This window comes from Zalophus californianus, chromosome 13 (genome assembly GCF_009762305.2).
Source record: "Zalophus californianus isolate mZalCal1 chromosome 13, mZalCal1.pri.v2, whole genome shotgun sequence".
NCBI classification, from domain to species: domain Eukaryota; kingdom Metazoa; phylum Chordata; class Mammalia; order Carnivora; family Otariidae; genus Zalophus; species Zalophus californianus.
Genome location: NC_045607.1, coordinates 4477983 through 4484806, shown reverse-complemented (window position 1 = coordinate 4484806; position 6824 = coordinate 4477983). Strand labels below are relative to the sequence as shown.

General features: G+C 42.9%; 1 pseudogene; it reads left to right on the top strand.

The window, feature by feature from the left end:
- Window positions 1-3367: 3367 nt before the first annotated feature.
- Window positions 3368-3962, top strand: LOC113934194 (annotated as a pseudogene).
- Window positions 3963-6824: the final 2862 nt, after the last annotated feature.

Below are 6824 nucleotides of genomic sequence, written 5' to 3'. Positions count from 1 at the left end.
TCTTTCATCAAGGCAACAGAAAACTTTTCATGTTGGAAGGGAATGGACAGAGTTTCTCTAAGGTGCCATAAATTCTCGAGAATGTTGGCACATATATGCTTGCATCTGTGTGTGTTTGTAGGATATAAATTGCTTTAAAAGGAGTTCATTTCGAGCAATATCAGATTTTAATTATTGTGATCTTATGTTTGGGTAAAAGGCAGCACCCTGCTGCTAATATCTTCCAAAATGAACAAGCCATTAGCTTGGTGCTATCAGCTCAAGAGCATTAGAATAAGCAATCAGAATTAAAGTTGTCAGTATTTAATTAAAATATGCTGCAACTCCCATCATATTCAGAGAGCATGTGGTTTAAGCATTCAGACTGAGAAAGCACCCTCATCAATTAATAATAATAATTAAGGATTTACTAGATGCAGAACACTGCATTGGACAGTTGGGCAGAATGTCACCAGATAGATTTAAACCCAAATCTGCCTTGGATAAGCCAAACGTAACTAAGCCACCTGTCGTAATCAGTGTGGCATAATGCTTAAGACCTTGGGGGTTGCTCCGAGGATTAAACTGAGACAGCATACAGTTCTGGGGACATAGTAGGCATGCGAGTTAGTCATTCAACAAATATAGATATTGGATGTGCTCAACATTTTGTTAAACAGTTGGGGAGCCAGTGGTAAAACCAGGCGCAGTCTAGCCCTAATAAATGTCACTGAAGATACCTGAAGTGGATTATGTGTTCCTTCACCTTCACCTGAAGGCTCACTGCATCAGTGAGTTTTAAAGTGTTTAGAATCAGGTTTATTAAAATTAATCTAAAGCAAGTATGGTCAAGAAACTTCCTTTGGTCTCTTCTGAACCTACCCCCTCCCCCCCCCCCAACACACACACGCCTGTTTTCCTCTTATTTTGCCTGTCGTGATTTTGACATGATGAAAATGATGACCAAATGATCCCAAAGACAGAGGACCCTGGAGAGCAGGAAATCAGCCTAGACTGGTGTCTTCTCAGGCAAATGAGTTAACCCTTCTTAACCTCAGATCTCACATCTAGAGAACAAGGAAGTGGGATCACCTCCAGAACTAACAACTAACAATCCAGGAGCGTAAGATTAGGAGGAACATGTTAGTAATTCAAGAAGGAGGAAAGGGAGAGGATCACTCCTTGTTAATGCTGATCACAACACACTGCACCGGGATTCCTGAACTTCGACTCATTCATTTACCCAGCTACGCTCACCGAACAAAAGGATTAAATAAGGATCCCTATGGAACCCGTTCCTGTTCTCATGGCACTCACTCACAGCCTAGCAAGGGAGACAGACACAAATGGAATGTCAAACAGTGAGGTTCAACTGCAAGATAAGAGACCTGCACACAGAATTTTGAAGTTCTTAGAGAAGGTGGTTACAGTATCCTTCTGCACAGGGGAAGCCTGGGTCGAGGCAAGGCTTCCGAGGAGACTATGGGCTGAGCAGGTGTGGTGAGGGGTAGAGGTAAGGTAGTGCAATGGACAGTTTGAAGGGGTGTGTTGTGATTAGATCTGTGTTTGTGAAAGTACAACCTCTGGCTATGAAGAAAATGGGGTAAGTGTCCAGGCTTAGAGGCAGAGACACCAGAAAGGCGAGGGATACCTTCACCTGCAGAGAAGTCAACAACAGACCACACATGAGCCATATTCTTCCCATCACAGGAAGCCAGAAGGTATTTTAAATATTTTAGTAAATTATTGATTGCCCATTTGGATGCTCACTTAATCAACCACCAAGCATGTTGTTAGGGACCTCTGCTTTCTCCTGTGTTCATACGTAATTAAGTACAAAACATCTCAGGAATGGACCCTTTTACCAACACATTAGGCTAAATCAAAGTGGAACAAAAAGCAAGTTGTTTGTTCAGCCTCTCCCACAGCCCATTTGAGGGAGGGATTGCCTTCTAATTCTATTACTGTGTTATGTGGATGGTGTGTTTTAATCAAGACTGACAATGGACCACTAGCGTCAGAAGCTACTAAGCGTGTAACCCTCACACAGAACGTGGGAGTAGAGGGCAGATGCCAGGCTTTCAGGTTCCCAAGGGGTGGCCAAGGCAAATGGGCAGCCACGGCAACACAGGGATCCTTGTCTGGGGGGGCTCTCATTAGCACCCCCCTACTCTCCCAACACTCCCCTCCAGCTCCACACCCCCTCCTCCAAACCTCAGGTCAGACAACAAAAGAAGGCACATGAGATTCCTGACAAAGAGACAGTCCATTCACCTTGACGCTGGAGTCTTATTCTTTTTCATGTGTTGCTTTATTTTACCTCATCACAAACACACACTTTGAAATGTTGGAAACTATAGAAAAAACCTACATAAGAAAATAAGGTTACACATAATTCCACCTCTCAACATTTTGGTTATTCACACATACGCATAAATGGCTCATCAGGGACCCACACCTTTTCATCAGTCTGCCCGAGTGCCCTTAGTTCCAGACTCATTTCTGTCACTTCATGGTTGCAGGGTGGCTGGGTCCCAGCTCTGCATTTCAGGCAGGAAGAAGGAGGAAAGAGCAGAGGAGGCACCAGCAGACTTCTGCCCACACCTCATTGGCCGGAACAATGTCACATGGCCACCTCTAACTGTGAAGGAGTCTGGGAACCTGAATTCTACCTCTTTCCCAGACTCTTTATTAGCACGGCTGTCCAATAGAGATGTACTATGAGCCACAAATGCGAACCTCATATTTTCTAATAGTTGCATTAAAAAAGGTAGAGAGCCTCACACCTATTAGAATGAGTACTATTTTATTTTTTTAAGATTTTATTTATTTATTTGAGAGAGAGAGAGAGAGGACAAGCAGAGCGGAGGGGCATAGGGAGAGGAAGAAGCAGACTCCCTGCTAAGCAGGGAGCCCGTCTCAGGGCTCCATCCCAGGACCCTGAGATCATGACCTGAGACAAAGTCAGACATTTAACTGACTGAGCCATGCAGGTGCCCCAGAATGGCTATTATTTTAAAAAGAAGGAAAGAAAAGACATTTTGGTGGGGATGTGGAGAAACCCTGATGATGGGAAGGTAAAATGGCTCAGCCACTGTGGGAAACAGTATGGTGCTGCCTCAGAAATTTAAAAATAGAGGGCGCCTGCATGGCTCAGTCATTAAGCGTCTGCCTTCGGCTCAGGTCATGGTCCCAGGGTCCTGGGATCGAGCCCCGCATCGGGCTCCCTGCTCGGCAGGAAGCCTGCTTCTTCCTTTCCCACTCCCCCTGCTTGTGTTCCTTCTCTCACTGTGTCTCTCTTTAAAAAAAAAAAAAATAGAAGTGCTATATTATTTAGCAATTCCACTCTTGGGTATACACTCAAAAGAATCAAAAACAGGGGAGGAAGATGGTGTCAGCCATGCTGGTGCTTGTAGTCCACCCATGGCCGGCAGCCCGGGGACTCCTCTGGAGCTGTTGGGAACTACTACGGTGGAAACTTCAGCAGAGAGGACCAGGTTTTCCCAGTCCTCCGTGGGGACCAGCATGAGCAGTCCAAGTGCCAGCTATATTTACAGAACCAGCAAATGATACCAATGGAAGTGAGATTTTCAGCCTTTCCGATAGTATCTTTTGAATGGCAGCTCCTAAGAACAGACGCAGCATTGAAGTTAACCGCTGTAGGAGAAGAAACCCTCAGAAGCTTATTAAAGTTAAGAACAATATTGACGTTTGTCCTGAATGCGGTCGCCTGAAACTGAAACACGTCCTTTGTGGCTATTGCTATGAGAAGGTGTGCAAGGAGACTGCAGAATTCAGAAGACAGATAGGGAAACAAGAAGGGAGCCCTTTTAAGGCTCCTTCCGTGGAGACTGGTGCTGTACACAGGAGAGTCACCCTCTGAACAAGACAACGGTAAGAAAATCATTGAACGAGATAGGAAGCGACCATCCTGGTTCACCCAGAATCAAGACCAAAGGTGTTTGAAGAGGATAACTTCATAGAAAACATTTGTCCTGAAAGAGAGGAAAATTCTTTGTTTTCATGTTGGTTTTGAGCTTATTTTTAAATCATCAGTCTAGTATAAAACGTTCTCTCAAAGCAGTTAGTTTTGTGGGGTTAATTTGAAGAAAATACCAGGAGTAAACTCTGAAAATATTTGTTTATACAGAGGCACAATGGGTTAATATGTCTGTTTCTGTTATACTGTAAGGTTTTAAGTAAACATAAAATTTCCAGTACCGAAAAATAAAACAAATGATTTAAAATTTAAAAAAAATCAAAAACAGGGTCTTGAAAAGGTACTTGTACACCCATGTTCACAGTAACTTTATTCACAATAGCCAAATGGTAGAAACAACCATCAGTGGGTAAATGGTTAAGCAAGTGTTGTCTATCCATACAATAGAATATTATTCAGGCTCGGGACGCTTGGGTGGCTCAGTCGGTTAAGCATCTGCCTTTGGCTCAGGTCATGATCCCAGGGTCCTGGGATCGAGTCCTACATCGGGCTCCTTGCTCGGCAGGGAGCCTGCTTCTCCCTCTACCTCCTGCTCCCCCTGCTTGTGCTCTCTCTCTCTCTGACAGATTAAAAAAAAAGAAGTATATTATTCGGGCTCAAAAATGATACTCTGATACATACTACAACATAAGTGGAACTTGAAGGCATTATGCTCAGTGAAATAAGCTAAGCCAGTCACAAAAAAAGACAAATACCATACAATTCCACTTACATGGGGTACCTACAGTCATCAAATCCAGAGTAGGCGGTAGTTGCCAGGGGCTGAAGGAAGCAAAATAAGCAGTTAGTGTTTAATGGACAGAGTTTCAGTTTGGGAAGATCATAAAGTTCTGGAGATGGATGATGGTTACACAACACGGTGAATGTACTTGATAACACCACTGAATTTGTACACTAAAAAATGACCAAGATGGTCAATTTTGTTACGTGTATTTTGCCATAACTGGAAAGAAAAAGGTAAAGAGAAACAGGTCAAATTAATTTTAATAATATATTTTATTTAATATATATCCAAACCATGATGCTTCAATATGAAAATTACTGAGATAATTTTCATTCTTTTTTGCCTGCTAAACCTTTGGAACTCTTCATGTATCTTACACCTACAGTACATTTTGAACTGGACTAAGCACATTAGCTACTTTTCAGCCCAGTAGCCACATGTAGCTAGTGGCTACGCTATTGGTCAGCACAGTCCCAAAATAAAGGCAGGCAAGGGAGAAGCATGAGTAGGAGCTAGAGGTTGGGTCCGCCAGCTTGACCCTTGGCTGAGTCCGTTAACCTCCCTGAGCTGGGGAATAGGGCATGGACAGTGATAACGGCTAACTCCTTGCGACTGATGCAAGAATGGTATTAGATAATATGTGGAAAGCTCCCAGTCAACTATCAGGCACCCAATAGCTGTTCCTGTAAATAGTAGTGATTGCTATTTGTGTTTCCATGTCTCCATGGAGAATGAAGGTAACAATAAAAAAGGGCATTGTACAAACTGTTTCTTCAAAAGTTTGTAAGACAATAAGAGAAATTTGAATATATTTTGTGGGGTTTTTTTAAGATGTATTTATTTGAGAGAGAGAGAGAGAGAGAGAGAGTGCGTGTGCTCCCGAGAGTCGGGGGAGGGGCAGAGGAAGAAGAGAAGCCGACTCCTGGGGCGGGGCTCAATCTCGCAACCCTGAGATCAGGACCTGAGTCAAAAATCAAGAGTCAGACACCCAACAGACTGAGCCACCCAGGCGCCTCTATTTTGTGTGGGTTTTTTTTTTTTAAGAGTCATCTTTAAGTGGTACATATTTATGGGTAAAATAATGTGATATGTGAGCTTTACTTCAAAATAATATGGGGGCACAGAGACAGATGGGGAAAGGATGAAAGAAGACTGGTGGTCAGGGGTACCTGGGTGGCTGGGTCAGTTGAATGTCCATGATCTCGGGATCATGAGATCGAGCCCCACGTCAGGCTCCATTCTGGGCACAGAGTCTGCTTGGGATTCTCTCTCTCCCTCTCCCTCTGCCCCTCCCCACAACCTCAATAAGTAAATAAATAAAATCTTTTTTAAAAAAAAGAAGATAATTGTTGAAACTGGTGATGAGTTTGTAGGTTTCATTATATCGCTTGATGTTTTCCATCGTGAAGTTTGTTTTCTTAAGGATATCATGCGGGTATTGAATATGCCTTAAGTTTTTCAGATTCTAGCCTTTTTTTTTTTTTTAAGAATTTATTGGTTCTGGTGACAGCCTGGCTGAAATAAACAGTCCAAGTGGCTTCTTGAGCACACTGTCCACTGTGATAGTCATTGCTGGAAAGGAAGAAGGTAACGTGGTATTGCCAACAGTCACTTTATTCTCCTGCATAATTTCCCCAAGAAAGGGACTTCTGTTTTATCTCCACCCAAAAGGTGATGTCTTGAGTCATCTGCACTGGAGGGGGCGGGGGGCTGGGGGGAGGATTGAAGGCTGTCAACATGGTAATTGACAGTATTCCACTGCTTGGTTTGCAGGTGGGTTTTTGTTTTGTTTCGTTTTGTTCTGTTTTCCACACTGGATTGAATATGTAAGAGCTAGATGCTAATCACTTTTAGTAAGTGTTCAATTACTGAAAGGTGAGGACCTCTTTTTTTTTGTATTAAAATAACAGCTTCATATGGATATAATTCACATACCTTAATATTCACCTTTTAAAAAACTGTTTTTAATATATCCACAAAGTGGTGCAACCATCACCACTATCTAATTCCAGAATATTTTCCGCTCCCCTCAGTCCCTGGAGACCACTAATGACTCTGTCTCTATGGGTTTGCCTAGCCTGCAAATCTCATATAAATGGAATCATATGATAAGTGGTCTTT